This window comes from Pagrus pagrus (genome assembly GCF_965226575.1).
Source record: "Pagrus pagrus genome assembly, chromosome: 13".
In the NCBI taxonomy this organism is placed as follows: domain Eukaryota; kingdom Metazoa; phylum Chordata; class Actinopteri; order Spariformes; family Sparidae; genus Pagrus; species Pagrus pagrus.
Window position 1 is genome coordinate 6850832 of NC_140197.1, and position 18917 is coordinate 6869748.

The window sequence follows — 18917 nt, forward strand, 5'->3', positions numbered from 1 at the left end:
TTAAGGACATTACTGCCTCTATTTTTCATTTTTCTATCTTTCATACTTTTGGAAATATTCAGCTTTTTCTGCCAAATTTTTCCCATTCATCCTTATGGGGAATTTCTCAAATTTCATTCTGCTACATCTTCAGCATACGTTCAGCTATAGAAACCGTTCAACTATCAAAATGTTCAGCTCTTTATGCTCTTTCAGCCTTGTGCTTTTAAGCTTTTCAGCTTTTCAACTTTTTCAAATATTCAGCTTTTTCAAAACTAAAACCAAAATTTTTTCCCATTCATCCTTATGGGGATTTTTTCAAATTTCATTCTGCTACTACTTCAGCATACGTTCAGCTATAGAAACCGTTCAACTATCAAAATGTTCAGCTTTTTAAGCTCTTTCAGCCTTGTTCTTTTCAGATTTTTAGCTTTTCAACTTTTTCAAATATTCAGCTTTTTCAAAAAAAAATTTAACATGGAAACAAATGGGAAAATCCTCAAATCCTCCTCAAAACTCATCCACTTTCAACCTCTTCTTCTCCCTCATACTTTGAGCTAGAGACACCATTCCAACTTTAAACTATCCACAAGACCTTGAACTATTGAACTTGATTTTCAGTTTTTGAAAATCTTTTACGGTTTTGAAATTATCACAGTTTTAGTTTTAAGGATTTTTAGCTCATCTTCTGGGTTTATAATGGGTGTGTATTGCGTGAGCTAGAGTGCGGAACATCATCGCTAGAGTGGAGAGCAGCTGCAAAAACTTTAGAAAAAACTCTCTTCAGCTTGATTTGGGTCCCACAGCTTTTACTTCACATAGACAATATATACATAGAAATGTAGGAAATCTTGTTGGCTTTCATATGATCATCTTATTTCAGATGTGCGACTTAAACTTTTGGCTGTAGAAGCCCTCGAGCGACAAGCACTCCAGCAACTCCCCCATAAGCCGCAATGTTAACTTTGAGCCTAAATTTCTGGAGTGGAGCAGACGGTACCGGTTTTGTCTCTCGCTCTTGTGCCCTCATTTTTCACTCTTCAGAAATAAAAAATACATCACATGGTTCAGAAATGTCTCCTGTTACTCACTGTATACATATTTTGGCCATAACCATTACACTTTTTCCTAAACCTGTAGCTGTTCGGGAGGTGTTTTCCCATTCATTCTTATGGGGACATTTACAACTTTGGTTCTGCTACTGCTCCAGCATATGTGCAGCTACAGAAACTGTTTGGCTGTCAAACTGTTCAGCTTTTTAAGCTCTTTCAGACTATTACTTTCAGCTTTTCACCCTTTTCAGCTTTTCAACCTTTTCAGCCTTTTCAACCTTTTCAGCTTTTTCAAATATTCAGCTTTATGTTCAGCTATAGAAACCATTCAACTATCAAAATATTCAGATTTATGTTCAGCTATAGAAACCATTCAACTATCAAAATATTCAGATTTATGTTCAGCTATAGAAACCATTCAACTATCAAAACATTCAGCTTAATGTTCAGCTATAGAAACCGTTCAACTATCAAAATATTCAGCTTTATGTTCAGCTATAGAAACCGTTCAACTATCAAAATATTCAGATTTATGTTCAGCTATAGAAACCGTTCAACTATCAAAACATTCAGCTTTATGTTCAGCTATAGAAACCGTTCAACTATCAAAACATTCAGCTTTATGTTCAGCTATAGAAACCATTCAACTATCAAAACATTCAGCTTTATGTTCAGCTATAGAAACCGTTCAACTATCAAAACATTCAGCTTTATGTTCAGCTAGAGAAACTGTTCAACTATCAAAACATTCAGCTTCATGTTCAGGTATAGAAACCATTCAACTATCAAAATATTCAGCTTCATGTTCAGCTATAGCTTGCGTTAGGCAAGTGTTTTCTAGCACATTCAGCAGATTTTGCAAAATCACTTCAGCAATCAGCATTCACACTGTATTTTCGCAGGAAATACAATTTTTCTAGTTATTATTATTATTCCTGCTTCCGTACGTTTTTCAGCTCTCTTCAGCTCCTTCAAATTTTGAGCTACAGAAACCATTCAACTATCAAAATGTGCAGCTCATTAAGGACATTCTTGCTTGTATTTTTGGTATTTCTATCTTTTATACTTTTGGAAATATTCAGCTTTTTCTGCAAAATTTTCCCCATTCATCCTTATGGGGAATTTCTCAAATTTCGCCCTGCTACTACTTCAGCATACGTTCAGCTATAGAAACCGTTCAACTATCAAAATGTTCAGCTTTTTATGCTCTTTCAGCCTTATACTTTTCAGCTTTTTAGCTTTTCAACTTTTTCAAATATTCAGCTTTTTCAAAACTAAAACCAAATTTTTTTCCCATTCATCCTTATGGGGATTTTTTCAAATTTCATTCTGCTACTACTTCAGCATACATTCAGCTATAGAAACCGTTCAACTATCAAAATGTTCAGCTTTTTAAGCTCTTTCAGCCTTTTACTTTTCAGCTTTTTAGCTTTTCAACTTTTTCAAATATTCAGCTTTTTCAAAAAAAAATTTAACATGGAAACAAATGGGAAAATCTTCAAATCCTCCTCAAAACTCATGGACTTTCAACCTCTTCTGCTCCCTCATACTTTGAGCTAGATACACCGTTCCAACTTTAAAATAGTCACAAGACCTTGAACTATTAGGCATGTGTTTAGTTTTTGAAAATCTTTTACGGTTTTGAAATTATCACAGTTTTAGTTTGAAGGATTTTTAGCTCCTCTTCTGGGTTTATAATGGGTGTGTATTGCGTGAGCTAGAGTGGGTGACATCATCGCTAGAGTGGAGAGCAGCTGCAAAAACTTTAGAAAAAACTCTCTTCAGCTTGATTTGGGTCCCACATCTTTTACTTCACATAGACAATATATACATAGAAATGTAGGACATCTTGTTGGCTTTCATATGATGTTCTTATTTCAGATGTGCGACTTAAACTTTTGGCTGTGGAAGCCCTAGAGTGACAAGCACTCCAGCAACTCCCCCATAAGCCGCAGTGTTAACTTTGAGCCTAAATCTCTGGAGTGGAGCAGACGGTACCGGTTTTGTCTCTCGCTCTTGTGCCCTCATTTTTCACTCTACAGAAATAAAAAACACATCACATGGTTCAGCAATGTCTCCTGTTACTCACTGTATACATATTTTGGCCATAACCATTACACTTTTTTCTAAACCTGCAGGTGTTTGGGAGGTGTTTTCCCATTCATTCTTATGGGGACATTTTCAACTTTGGTTCTGCTACTGCTCCAGCATCTGTGCAGCTACAGAAACTGTTTGGCTGTCAAACTGTTCAGCTTTTTAAGCTCTTTCAGCCTACTACTTTCAGCTTTTCAACTTTTTCAGCTTTTTCAAATATTCAGCTTTATGTTCAGCTATAGAAGCCATTCAACTATCAAAATCTTAAGCTTTTTAAGCTCTTTCAACCTTGTACTTTTCAGCTTTTCAACTTTTTAAGCTCTCAAATATTCAGCTTCATGTTCAGCTATAGAAACCGTTCAACTATCAAAATGTTCAGCTTTTTAAGCTCTTTCAACCTTGTACTTTTCAGCCTTTCTGCCTTTTCAGCTTCTGAAAAAAATCAGCTTTTCCTGCAAATTCTTGACTATTCATTCTCATAGTTTTATGCATGTTTTGTGGATTAGGCAAGTGTTTTCCAGCACATTCAGCAGATTTTGCGAAATCACTTCAGCAATCAGCATTCACACTGTATTTTCGCAGGAAATACAATTTTTCTAGTTATTAGTGTGAATGCTTCAAAGCATTCACACTATTGTTCTTCTGGAATTTATTATTAGTGTGAATGCTTCAAAGCATTCACACTATTGTTCTTCCGGAATTTATTAAAGTTATTATTATTATTATTATTCCAGCTTCCGTACGTTTTTCAGCTCTCTTCTACTCTTTCAAATTTTGAGCTACAGAAACCATTCAACCATCAAAATGTTCAGCTCGTTAAGGACATTACTGCCTCTATTTTTCATTTTTCTATCTTTCATACTTTTGGAAATATTCAGCTTTTTCTGCCAAATTTTTCCCATTCATCCTTATGGGGAATTTCTCAAATTTCATTCTGCTACATCTTCAGCATACGTTCAGCTATAGAAACCGTTCAACTATCAAAATGTTCAGCTATTTATGCTCTTTCAGCCTTGTACTTTTCAGCTTTTTAGCTTTTCAACTTTTTCAAATATTCAGCTTTTTCAAAACTAAAACCAAAATTTTTTCCCATTCATCCTTATGGGGATTTTTTCAAATTTCATTCTGCTACTACTTCAGCATACGTTCAGCTATAGAAACCGTTCAACTATCAAAATGTTCAGCTTTTTATGCTCTTTCAGCCTTCTTATTTTCAGCTTTTTAGCTTTTCAACTTTTTCAAATATTCAGCTTTTTCAAAAAAAAAATTAATATGGAAGCAAATGGGAAAATCTTCAAATCCTCTTCAAAACTCATCCACTTTCAACCTCTTCTGCTCTCTCATACTTTGAGCTAGAGACACCATTCCAACTTTAAAATAATCACAAGACCTTGAACTATTAGGCATGTGTTTAGTTTTTGAAAATCTTTTACGGTTTTGAAATTATCACAGTTTTAGTTTGAAGGATTTTTAGCTCGTCTTCTGGGTTTATAATGGGTGTGTATTGCGTGAGCTAGAGTGGGTGACATCATCGCTAGAGTGGAGAGCAGCTGCAAAAACTTTAGAAAAAACTCTCTTCAGCTTGATTTGGGTCCCACATCTTTTACTTCACATAGACAATATATACATAGAAATGTAGGAAATCTTGTTGGCTTTCAGATGATGGTCTTATTTCAGATGTAGGACTTAAACTTTTGACTGTAGAAGCCCTCGAGTGACAAGAACTCCAGCAACTCCCCCATAAGCCGCAGTGTTAACTTTGAGCCTAAATCTCTGGAGTGGAGCAGACGGTACCGGTTTTGTCTCTCGCTCTTGTGCCCTCATTTTTCACTCTACAGAAATAAAAAACACATCACAGGGTTCAGCAATGTCTCCTGTTACTCACTGTATACATATTTTGGCCATAACCATTACACTTTTTTCTAAACCTGCAGGTGTTTGGGAGGTGTTTTCCCATTCATTCTTATGGGGACATTTTCAAATTTCATTCTGCTACTGCTCCAGCATATGTGCAGCTACAGAAACTGTTTGGCTGTCAAACTGTTCAGCTCTTTCAAATATTCAGCTTTATGTTCAGCTATAGAAACCGTTCAACTATCAAAATGTTCAGTTTCATGTCCAGCTAGAGAAACTGTTAAAATATCAAAATATTCAGCTTTATGTTCAGCTAGAGAAACTGTTCAACTTTTAAAATATTCAGCTTTATGTTCAGCTAGAGAAACTGTTCAACTTTTAAAATATTCAGCTTTATGTTCAGCTATAGAAACCGTTCAGCTATCAAACTGTTCAGCTTTTTAAGCTCTTTCAGCCTATTACTTTCAGCTTTTCAACCTTTTCAGCTTCTTCAAATATTCAGCTTTATGTTCAGCTATAGAAACCGTTAAACTATCAAAATGTTCAGTTTCATGTTCAGCTAGAGAAACTGTTAAAATATCAAACTATTCAGCTTTTCAACCTCTTCAGCTTTTTCAAATATTCAGCTTTATGTTCAGCTATAGAAACCGTTCAGCTATCAAACTGTTCAGCTTTTTAAGCTCTTTCAGCCTATTACTTTCAGCTTTTCAACCTTTTCAGCTTCTTCAAATATTCAGCTTTATGTTCAGCTATAGAAACCGTTCAACTATCAAAATGTTCAGTTTCATGTTCAGCTAGAGAAACTGTTCAACTTTTAAAATATTCAATTTTATGTTCAGCTAGAGAAACTGTTCATCTTTTAAAATATTCAGCTTTTTAAGCTCTTTCAACCTAATACTTTTCAGCTTTTCAACCTTTTCAGCTCTTCGACCATTTCAGCTTTTCACCTTTTTCAACTTTTCAACCTTTTCAAATATTCAGCTTGATGTTCAGCTAGAGAAACTGTTCAACTATCAAAATATTCACCTTAGAAACTGTTCAACTTTCAAAACCTTCAGCTTTTCCAACCCATTCGGCCTATTCCTTTTCACCTTTTCTGCCTTTTCAGCTTTGAAAAATTCTGCTTTTTCTGCAAATTCTTGACCATTCATTCTCATAGTTTTATGCATTAGGCAAGTGTTTTCCAGTACATTCAGCAGATTTCCAAAATCACTTCAGCTTTCAGCATTCACACTGTATTTTCGTAGGAAATACAAATTTTTCTAGTTATTCCTGCTTCCGTACGTTTTTCAGCACCTATCTCCTCCTACAAATTTTGAGCTACAGAAACCATTCAACTATCAAAATGTGCAGCTCGTTAAGGACATTCTTGCTTGTATTTTTGGTGTTTCTATCTTTTATACTTTTGGAAATATTCAGCTTTTTCTGCAAAATTTTCCCCATTCATCCTTATGAGGATTTTTTCAAATTTCATTCTACTACTACTTCAGCATACGTTCAGCTATAGAAACCGTTCAACTATCAAAATGTTCAGCTTTTTCAGCTCTTTCAGCCTTGTACTTTTCAGCTTTTTAGCTTTTCAACTTTTTCAAATATTCAGCTTTTTAAAAAAAAAATTTAACATTGAAACAAATGGGAAAATCCTCAAATCCTCCTCAAAACTCATCCACTTTCAACCTCTTCTGCTCCCTCATACTTTGAGCTAGAGACACCATTCCAACTTTAAACTATTCACAAGACCTTGAACTATTGAACTTGTTTTTCAGTTTTTGAAAATCTTTTATGGTTTTGAAATGATCACAGTTTTAGTTTTAAGGATTTTTAGCTCCTCTTCTGGGTTTATAATGGGTGTGTATTGCGTGAGCTAGAGTGCGGAACATCATCGCTAGAGTGGAGAGCAGCTGGAAAAAGTTTAGAAAAAACTCTCTTCAGCTTGATTTGGGTCCCACAGCTTTTACTTCACATAGACAATATATACATAGAAATGTAGGAAATCTTGTTGGCTTTCAGATGATGTTCTTATTTCAGATGTAGGACTTAAACTTTTGGCTGTAGAAGCCCTCGAGCGACAAGCACTCCAGCAACTCCCCCATAAGGCGCAATGTTAATTTTGAGCCTAAATTTCTGGAGTGGAGCAGACGGTACCGGTTTTGTCTCTCGCTGTTGTGCCCTCATTTTTCACTCTACAGAAATAAAAAACACATCACATGGTTCAGCAATGTCTCCTGTTACTCACTGTATACATATTTTGGCCATAACCATTACACTTTTTTCTAAACCTGCAGGAGTTTGGGAGGTGTTTTCCCATTCATTCTTATGGGGACATTTTCAACTTTGGTTCTGCTACTGCTCCAGCATATGTGCAGCTACAGAAACTGTTTGGCTGTCAAACTGTTCAGCTTTTTAAGCTCTTTCAGCTTTTTCAAATATTCAGCTTTATTTTCAGCCATAGAAACCTTTCAACTATCAAAATCTTAAGCTTTTTAAGCTCTTTCAACCTTGTACTTTTCAGCTTTTCAACTTTTTCAGCTCTCAAATATTCAGCTTTCTGCCTTTTCAGATTTTTCAAGTATTCAGCTTCATGTTCAGCTAGAGAAACTGTTCAGCTATCAAAATGTTCAGCTTTTTAAGCTTTTTCAACCTATTACTTTTCAGCCTTTCTGCCTTTTCAGTTTTTTCAAGTATTCCGCTTTTTAAAATATTCAGCTTTCTGTATTTCAGCTTTTTCAAGTATTCAGCTTCATAGTCAGCTATAGAAACCGTTCAACTATCAAACTGTTCAGCTTTTTAAGCTCTTTCAGCCTATTACTTTTCAGCTTTTCAACTTTTTCAACTCTCAAATATTCAGCTTCATGTTCAGCTATAGAAACCGTTCAACTATCAACATGTTCAGCTTTTTAAGCTCTTTCAACCTTGTACTTTTCAGCTTTTCAACCTTTTCAGATTTTTCAAATATTCAGCTTTAAGTTCAGCTAGAGAAACCATCCAACTATCAAACTGTTCAACTTTCTAAGCTCTTTCAGCCTATTACTTTTCAGCTTTTCAACCTTTTCAGCTTTTTCAAATATTCAGCTTTATCTTCAGCTATAGAAACCGTTCAACTATCAACATGTTCAGCTTTTTAAGCTCTTTCAACCTTGTACTTTTCAGCTTTTCAACCTTTTCAGATTTTTCAAATATTCAGCTTCATGTACAGCCATAGAAACCGTTTAATTATCAAAATGTTCATCTTTTTAAGCTCTTTCAGCCTATTACTTTTCAGCTTGTCAACCTTTTCAAATATTCAGCTTTCTGCCTTTTCAGCTTTTTCAAGTATTCAGCTTCATGTTCAGCTAGAGAAACTGTTACTCAATATTCAGCTTTTCTGCCTCTTCAGCTCTTTAAAAAATCAGCTTTTCCTGCAAATTCTTGACCATTCATTCTCATAGTTTTATGCATTTCCAGCAGCACATTCAGCAGATTTTGCAAAATCACTTCAGCCGTCAGCATTCACACTGTATTTTCGCAGGAAATACAATTTTTCTAGTTATTCATGATTCCGTACGTTTTTTGGCTCTTTTCAACTCCTTCAAATTTTGTGCTTAAGAAACCATTCAACTATCAAAATGTTCAGCTCATTAAGGACATTATGGCATCCATTTTTCTTTTTTCTATCTTTCATACTTTTGGAAATATTCAGCTTTTTCTGCCAAATTTTCCCCATTCATCCTTATGGGGAATTTCTCAAATTTCGCTCTGCTACTACTTCAGCATACATTCAGCTATAGAAACCGTTCGACTATCAAAATGTTCAGCTATTTGTGCTCTTTCAGCCTTGTGCTTTTCAGCTTTTTAACTTTTCAACTTTTTCAAATATTCAGCTTTTTCAAAACTAAAACCAAAATTTTTTCCCATTCATCCTTATGGGGATTTTTTCAAATTTCATTCTGCTACTACTTCAGCATACATTCAGCTATAGAAACCGTTCAACTATCAAAATGTTCAGCTTTTTAAGCTCTTTCAGCCTTGTTCTTTTCAGCTTTTTAGCTTTTCAACTTCTTCAAATATTCAGCTTTTTCAAAAAAAAATTTAACATGGAAACAAATGGGAAAATCCTCAAATCCTCCTCAAAACTCATCCACTTTCAACCTCTTCTGCTCCCTCATACTTTGAGCTAGAGACACCATTCCAACTTTAAACTATTCACAAGACCTTGAACTATTGAACTTGTTTTTCAGTTTTTGAAAATCTTTTATGGTTTTGAAATGATCACAGTTTTAGTTTTAAGGATTTTTAGCTCCTCTTCTGGGTTTATAATGGGTGTGTATTGCGTGAGCTAGAGTGCGGAACATCACCGCTAGAGTGGAGAGCAGCTGGAAAGACTTGAGAAAAAATTGTCTTCAGCTTGATTTGGGTCCCACAGCTTTTACTTCACATAGACAATATATACATAGAAATGTAGGAAATCTTGTTGGCTTTCATATGATCATCTTATTTCAGATGTAGGACTTAAACTTTTGGCTGTAGAAGCCCTCGAGCGACAAGAACTCCAGCAACTCCCCCATAAGCCGCAGTGTTAACTTTGAGCCAAAATCTCTGGAGTGGAGCAGACAGTACCGGTTTTGTCTCTCGCTGTTGTGCCCTCATTTTTCACTCTACAGAAATAAAAAATACATCACATGGTTCAGCAATGTCTCCTGTTACTCACTGTATACATATTTTGTCCATAACCATTACACTTTTTTCTAAACCTGCAGGTGTTTGGGAGGTGTTTTCCCATTCATTCTTATGGGGACATTTTCAACTTTGGTTCTGCTACTGCTCCAACATCTGTGCAGCTACAGAAACTGTTTGGCTGTCAAACTGTTCAGCTTTTTAAGCTCTTTCAGCCTATTACTTTCAGCTTTTCAACCTTTTCAGCTTTTCAACCTTTTCAGCCTTTTCAAATATTCAGCTTTATGTTCAGCTATAGAAACCATTCAACTATCAAAATATTCAGCTTTATGTTCAGCTAGAGAAACTGTTCAACTATCAAAATATTCAGCTTGCAAACTGTTCAACTATCAAAATATTCAGTTTTATGTTCAGCTAGAGAAACTGTTCAACTGTCAAAATATTCAAGTACTACTACTACTTGTACTACTAGGCTACTTGTACTGCTACTACTTGTACTTCTACCCCCACAATTAATACTGCTACTCGTATTACTACTACTACTTGTCTTACAACTACTTCTACTATTACTACTACCACCACCACTACTAGAAGTTGGCGCTCTCTCTCTCTCTATCTCTCTCTCTCTCTCTCTCTCTCTCTCTGTGTGTGTGTGTGTGAGGCATGGATATGGACCACATAATGAAGTGATGAAAATCACTAGTAACGACAATATCCCAGACTCCCTTACGAATCGAGTGATTTTAAGAGTTGTTGCATCATGAGGAGAAGCTTGATCAACTTTTTGGAACACCTATGACACACTTTAACTCATTGGTGCCTTCCTTCAAATTCGGCATTAACTACAATACATTACGATTTGTCTTTCATTGTGAAAAGTGTCAGTTTCTTCGCGGCATCGCTGTATAAGCCTGTTACTTCGTCGCCGGACTCCCTTAAAAAAACAACAACTTTGAAACTTGTTTCGTTATGAGAAACTGTATAAACGTTGTGAAACGCAGTGTACAACGTATTCTTAACAATTTGGGCACAGTTGATCATTCGGCAAAGGTTATACATGAAGAAATGTTTTCTTTGCGTAAGAAACATATCCGTTTGTTCCAATGACGTCGGCGTAGCCCTGTATTTTCATATCTAGCGGGGCGCGACGCATTTAATGTCGGACATTGTATGCGCTTTTATCTACGTTATCTATTTCCGTCCTAACGTTGGTTATTAGAGATCCCCACAAAGCTCACAATGTCACACGAGTCCTGACTTCTTTTACCACGGGCTCTATGAGATATTGCAGGATTTGGGGATCGCTTTCAGAGGTTTTTGTGTTTAATACCAGAATTTCCGAGTGTCACCTGAACGCCTCAATCAAACGTTGACGCAGCAGCCGGATCTTCCGTCAGTCGCTGTATGCTGTCTGACAGGTAAGTCTGCTTCACACGGCCGGCAGTTATGAACGGTCCAAATACAGGTTTATTGTTTCAGAAGTACAGTAAGAGTGGTGTTTAATTCAAACGGGAGTAAACATGAATTTATGGGCGCAGAGTTTATCTTGTTCGGCAAAGCCTTTATTGTTGGCTACCCGATGGTAACGTTGCTAGCATAACCGCTAACGCTAACCAAGTTAACGGACTAGCGCGTGAAGGAGTTATGAAAGGAGAGCCGACGTCAGTTAGCTGCAGTTAATAGCAGAGGCCCAGTGTATTTGGCTAAGACAACCAACAGCCAACGTACTAACAGCAGTTTTCAGTTCAGAGCATTGTCCCATTTTATTTTAATCATGTTTTTTGTTTTGGTTTTTTTTCCTTCAGTTTACAGATAACTTTTCATTTAGTTTTAAATGTGTTTCCATGTGGCTGGCTAATTTGTTGTCGGTTGTGCAAGTTATAAACCAAAGGCTACAGCTTTTTGTCACAAGTAACCTTAATTTGAGTGACAAAAAAGTAGGATGATAATATACTGTATTATTACTATTACTACTATTATATCATACTATTATAGGTAGCTGCCTCTCTGCAGACACTACTCTGATGCCCAACTACTATTTGATTGGTTACATGAGTAATGACAATAAATTCAAATGAGCTGTGACACTGGTTTTCTGAAGTTAACTGAAACTCTCATCTTCTTTCTCTCTCCCCCCCAAACCACTGACCCTTCTCGTGTTCCTGCTGATGTCCTGTGCTGACTCTGCAGTGTGAGTATAAACACACACACACAGACACTATGTTTGTCATGACTGTCACTTAACTGATATGTGAGTCGTTTTGTAGTTCAGAATGACTTCCCATCCATATAATCTTTGTTGACAGGAATTACATCCATACATTGAACATTCAGTACCCAGAAAATAATAATCAAACAATGTGATCTCAATTGAAATAAGACGAGACCTGCTGGTTCTCTGAGAACAAACTAAACATCTCTGTCTGTCTTCCACACGCTTTCTGGCGGCCCAACCACACTGTAGTCTTGCTCAATGTCCTGTCCAAGTTGCAATAAACATGATAGATCATATGACACCAAGCACATCCAGTTTTGCCACAAAATCGTGTGTGTGCGCGCGTGTGTGCATGTAACTCCAACCCAAACTAACAGAATGGAGAAGCAGCGTGACCTTAATACCAACAAAATGATAATTTCAAGTATACACAGAGCTGAGATGGAGAAGTATTTAGTCATGATTTGTAGTTAAACTAATATATGTTTCCTTTCTTAGATATAGAGGACATTGACCGAAGCCTGAGTTTTTGCCTGGTAAGTATGAAAGCTGCAACTGCCTACATAAATTGACAGCAACACAGTTTAGTATCTCAAACTGTTTAGTCTTGTTTGGATTCACACGATTTATATATTTTGTGATTTCTTTATTGTTATATGTCTCAAAATAAAAAAAATTGGGCAAGTTACATTAAATTAATAGTTACAGTTGCTTCTCTTAAAAGTAATTGAATTACTTTAGCAATTGCTGCATATAAGAATAATTACTTACTCATAAAACAAACAGTTCTGTCTCTCACATACACACACAGCTCAGCACTGTGTCGAAGGGCTGATTTTGTGGTGATGTCATTCATGACACAGACTGATTTTGGTGAAGCACAGGCAACATACACTGTGTAGAGTGTACCGAGCTCGCTGTACAGAGAGCTGAGATGGAGCAGTATTAAGGCCCTTAATTGAAATTAGTTGTGAGGTTGGTTTTCTTCAGTGAATTGAAAATCTCAATTTCTCTCTCTCCCTCACTCAACTGGACTTCGTTGGATTCCTCCCAGCCTGTGACTCCTGCAAACTCTGAAGCGTAAGAGCACACGGAGACATTATGATTGTTTTGAACTGATATTTCATGGGTTTACAATTTAGGATGAGTCCCCATTTAAATAAACTTAGTCGATGGGAATCACGTACACACTTTATATAATCAATAATAAATTAAACACCCTGAAAAACAATTTGATCCGGATACATTTGAGATGTGACCCCCTGATTTTTTGAGAAGAAAGTAAACATCATATCTTTCTGTCTCCATACTTCTTCTGGCTGTCTCTAGCTGTATACTAGGTATTGGTATTGGTACATGGTATTGTCAGGCTGATTGTCAACACAAGCTAGATATATCTCTGTATTTTCTACACAGTGGGCTGAAATATCAGTTGTGACCAAAACCACATTTTATATGTCACAAGAACTTATTTAAACAGACTGTGACAAATCTACACAACATGTAAATTCAAATCTATAAATTAATTTAAAAAACTAGCAGGCCTGTAGGTTAAGGTTTGTTTTTTCACTGGTGCTACGTGCTGATCTGATTAGAGTTTTGCAGCACAAGACACAAAACCATATGTTAATAATTGTGTAATTGTATGAAGTCCATGATAGTTTGATCCATAACATTCTGTGTTGAGGGAGTTTATGTAATTTTGAAAAGAAAAAAATAGTATAGAAAAATGCAAACGTTCTTTTAAGTGTATTTAGTTATGAATTATTATTTATGGACATAGCATGGATAGAAAGAGAGAGAGAGAGAGAGACTTGATCAGCGTTTTTATGAAATGTTTGTATCATCTTTGCACTGCATTTTTATAAACACATTTGTAGCTTGCATCCAGGCACTGTCTCTGTCACACTCGCTCACAAATGAGCACACAGACACTCACCTGACTCAGACAAACAGTTGTGCCTCTCAGACACACACAGCTCAGCACTGTGGCTGGGCTGCTACTGCGGTAATGTCATTCATGGCACAGATTTTGGCCATGCATGGGCAAATATACACTATATCAGGGTTGGCACTCTGTAGTGACTTGACCATAAGCACACACTTTCTAAACCTATTGGCTACAGCAGCTGCTTCAACACACTCTTGGGAAATTGTAATGGAATAAATGAGACCTCAAGACAAGCCTTGCTGAATTGATGCATTTCATGACTACTGGTTTTCACATTTCAAATGAATGTATGGGAATCCCTGCTGGCCGATAATTTATCAGTATGATTTATTATGTGCATCCCTAATGTTTTTACATCATGTTCATGTTTAGCTCAGGGTAGAAGCTACTTGAGTTTTTTCCCTTATATTCCAACAGAAGTTTAATTGATCTTTCCCATTTTGTCTTACAGTCGCCTTGCTGATTTTCTATCTGTTGCCTGGATCCTGCGAGTCTCTACACTTGCACGCTCTCTCTCCCTTTCTGTACCAATCAGAGTCCAGTTCCTGATTGTTATTGGCTCTCTATCTTTGACTGGAAACCTGCGAGTCTCTACACTTGCACGCTCTCTCTCCCTTTCTGTACCAATCAGAGTCCAGTTCCTGATTGTTATTGGCTCTCTATCTTTGACTGGAAACCTGCGAGTCTCTACACTTGCACGCTCTCTCTCCCTTTCTGTACCAATCAGAGTCCAGTTCCTGATTGTTATTGGCTCTCTATCTTTGACTGGAAACCTGCGAGTCTCTACACTTGCACGCTCTCTCTACCTTTCTGTACCAATCAGAGTCCAGTTCCTGATTGTTATTGGCTCTCTATCTTTGACTGGAAACCTGCGAGTCTCTACACTTGCACGCTCTCTCTACCTTTCTGTACCAATCAGAGTCCAGTTCCTGATTGTTATTGGCTCTCTATCTTTGACTGGAACCCTGCAAGTCTCTACACTTGCACGCTATCTCTCCCTTTCCTGTCAAAATCATATTTGATATTTTGGCTTGACCTCATATTTTGGCTTGACCCGACATTTTGGCTTGACCTCACATCTTGGCTTGACCCTGACTCACATTTTGACTTGACCCTGACTCACATCTAATTCTACTTCATCTTTAGTGTTTTATTGTTGTTTGTTTGCTGTTGTTTGAAGAAGCTGTGTTTGATTCTGATATTTAAATATAAACCTGAATACATTTCTTTGGTCTTATACATTAACTTTGTTAAGGAATAAGATTTGGATTGCTGTCACTGAAAACTATAGTACTAGCCTACGGCTATTCACAGTTGAATACCACATTTGAGCATTAGTACATATCTCTTGATAGTGCTTTAAAGCATTGAATTAACACAACAAAATAAACTTCAGTTTTAGCTGAGCATACGTTTAGCCCATTTCTGCAAGCTAAAAAAAGGTTGTTTTTTTTAATAAAAAATAATTTGTTTGAATCTACAACAATGCCTAGGAAAAGTAAGAAGTCTCAAGCTGTACGCATGCGCTGGCAGAGATCAGATGAGATGCACTGTGCTACAACAGCTGAACAGGAAGCATGTGTTGGTCCCCAGAGCAGTGGAGAAGGTAAATATGATGCATTGTGCTCACCACACATTTCTTATGCTGACGTTGTAAAGAGGACACTTCACAGCAATGGCCCAAGTGTAACAGCTACTTCAAATGCTAACCAGGTAAACCATTCAGTTGATGTGCCTTCGCCAAAAGTCTCTTATGCTGACATGGTAAAGAGGGGACGTCACAGTAATGATCCCATAGAAAAAGTTAGCTCCCATGCTGCAAGCTATTCAGGTGATATGCACAAGATCTCACATTCTGACATTGTAGAGGCAGACCTCAGTGTAGCAGGGCCATCCAATGCAGACTATGTGGACTTCGCAGAGCAGCCTTCTGAAAAACACGTCTGTGCATCACGCAGCCAGGCCTCTCTCAAATATGGCAAATTCAGGAACCAGCAGTGTACCTGTAACTCATTAACCTTTCTTGCATTTCTCTATGAGAATGAAAACATCACCAGAGCAGACCTTGACCTTGTTTTGGATAAAGGTAATGTGTTATATAAAGAAGCCAGGAAAAGGGTCCCCGAACACAGCCATTTGACTACTGATGAGCTACCTGATAAGGTTCGTACCCGCAGGCACAGACTTCATGCAGACATGAAAATACTTTCAAGATACGGGACATTTGGCGAACCTTTACCTGGAGCTGTAGATGACTATCTGGACCTGGAGTCAGGACTGAGCTGTTTGTTATCCGAGGTCCAATATGCACTGCTGCTGATGAGATCGTTGTGTATTGCAGTATTCAGAACCAGGTCAGGCAGATACGGTTTCTTTGATCCACACTCCAGAACAGCCAAAGGTTTGCCTTTACCCCTCGGTTCGGTCATGGCTGGTACAGCTGTCATGCTGACATTCCCACATCTCAGTGATATGATTGACAGGCTCGTGAAGCAACACAAGATGATGGACATACATTCCTCCTGTACCTATGAGTTGAAGCCTGTGGAGTTTTACATTGTGAACACAACAAACGTGAATAGAGCCGTGTCAGACACACAGAGTCCACCTGCCACTCAGACTGCTACTCTATCAACTGCTGTGCTGGATGATGCGCTTCAGAAAGAGGCAAGCCTGAGTGCTCCAAGGTTAACCACTGTTGTTACTGATGTCTGCAATAACACTGTACATGGAGCATGCGCTGACATGGAAACGGAACCAGAGCCATTGAGCCAATTCACTTTGAATTCAGACACATCACATGATGCTCCTCAAAATGAATCAAAGTCTTCTGCTCCAATTATTGATACAATGGTGAGTGATAGTGCCTTACATGACATCGCTCATAAACTATCGAAACTTAGTAAGCAGGCAAAAAGAAAATATAAGAGGAGACTTTTGTGCTCTGGAAAGGTATCGCAAAGAAAGGAGAATCAAAAGAGGAGAGAAAAGGAAAAGTATGCTTCTGACAAAACATTCAGAGCAAAGAAAAAATCTTATGCAAACAGGCAAAATTCTGATGAAGAACTCAGGCAAAGAAAACAAGCAAATTTCAGAAACTGTTATCGAAAAAAACCTGAATTACGTCAAAATAGAAGAAATAATATAACAACTGCATATAGAGAAAATCCTAAATTCAGGCAGAAACAAAAAGACTTCATAACAAACCAGTACAGAAACAATCCTGAATTCAGAGTAAAACAAAGAGGCTACATCACGAAAAAGTACAGACACAATCCTGAATTCAGAGAAAAACAAAGAGGCTACATAACAAACCAGTACAGACACAATCCTGAATTCAGAGAAAAACAAAGAGGCTACATAACAAACCAGTACAGACACAATACTGAATTCAGAGAAAAACACAGACAACTAATGAGACAACGAATGCAAGAGAAGCGTAACAACAATCTTGCATTTAGGAGTATGCATAAGATGAGATGTGCAATGAGAATAACAAGGAAATACAGACAAATACAAAGACAAGCACATGAGAGTGACAGAGAGGCTGAAAACCCATTGATCAACAAGGCCATATCTGTTTTCAGATCACAAATAAAGGCTGGTCCCACATTTTGTTGCACAGTGTGTCATAAGGCTTCATTTCCAAACCAAGTTCAGCGCTGCATTAGGTCAAAGTATGTAACAAATCCAGATGTGGTTGAAGCATGCCTGACTGGAAAGTATGTTCATATTTGTGACGAAGGCTGCAGAAATGAACAGTGCAAAGTGCCTGATGAGAGAAAGACAGAGTGGATTTGTCACACCTGCCATAGTCACCTTAAAAAAGGAGCCATGCCCAGCCTTGCTGTAGCTAACAACTTGGAGCTTACTGACATTCCACCTGAACTGTGTGATCTTAACATATTGGAAAGACATCTGATCGCCAAGTGCATAGCATTTGCAAAAATTATTCCTCTTCCTAAAGGACGACAGCAATGTATTCGAGGGAATGTTGTCTGTGTTCCATCTCAGATTGAGGAAACTGTTAACGCTCTGCCAAGACTGAGAAGTGAGTCTCAAGTACTGAGAGTAAAGCTAAAGAGGCGGTTGTGTTACAGAGGTCATCAGCTGTTCCAGACTGTTACCTGGTCTAAACTGGTGCAGGCACTGAATAAACTCAAGCACATTCACCCACAGTATAAGGACATCACTATCAGAGATGAGGCTGAGCTGTGTGACCCAACACTTCCCGATGACGAAGATGATGATGATTGTGATGATGTTAATGCGATCATGGAGGATGTTGATTATGATGAAGATGATTTAATGGAAATTGACATGTGTGAGAGAAATGCACTTTGTGAGGCAGAAAATGGTCCTGAAAATGAAGTGGACAACAATGACATGCTACTTTGTGATGACAGCCAACCAGAAGAGCAGAATGATGATCCAGAACAAGAAGGTGATATGCCAAATGGTGGTCTTGCTCTGGAGTCATGCCTTCAGCCACGTGATGTTTCAGAGGACATATTGTGCTTTAGTGAAGGAATCTACTCTGTTGCCCCTGCAGAAGGAAACAGTCCAGTCAGCTTTTTCAAAACACCCAAACTTGAGGCCATGGCTTTCCCTGTTCAGTTCCCCACTGGTCAAAATACACTAGATGAACAGAGACTTATCAATATAACACCCAGTGGTTATTTCAAAAGCAGGCTTTTAGGTGTTGATGATCGCTTTGCCAGAGACACAAACTATTTGTTCTTTGCACAGTTTGTAAGTGAAATACACTTGGCCACGTCCAGCATGACAATTCAATTACGTAAGGGAAAACCTTTCACCAGAGATGGACGCAAAATAACATCAGGAATGTTGCAAGACAAACGAGAGGTTGAACGACTGGTGAGACATAAAGATGCAGTCAGATTCATGCAGCCGCTGAGAGGGACACCAGCCTATTGGGAGAAAACAACGAGAGATCTGTTTGCCATGATAAGACAGCTTGGAACTCCTACTTTCTTTTGTACGTTTTCTGCAGCAGAAATGCGTTGGCCCGAGGTGATTGAAGCAATAAAACGTCAGCAGGGTGAGGAAGTTGATTTTGATGAACTCGACTGGTCCACAAAGTGTGACATATTGCGAA

General features: G+C 37.7%; 1 protein-coding gene and 1 long non-coding RNA gene across 6 annotated transcripts in view; one reads left to right on the forward strand and one right to left on the reverse strand.

Moving 5' to 3' along the window:
• The window catches only part of rbfox1 (RNA binding fox-1 homolog 1), a 433204-nt gene that overhangs the window by 374654 nt on the left and 39633 nt on the right, over nucleotides 1-18917 (reverse strand). The gene's annotated exons all lie outside the window — the stretch shown is intronic.
• Nucleotides 11884-17200, forward strand: LOC311267688. The gene is made up of 3 exons (XR_014623867.1): nucleotides 11884-12383; nucleotides 12902-12927; nucleotides 14250-17200. It is a non-coding gene; the product is annotated as an uncharacterized lncRNA (long non-coding RNA).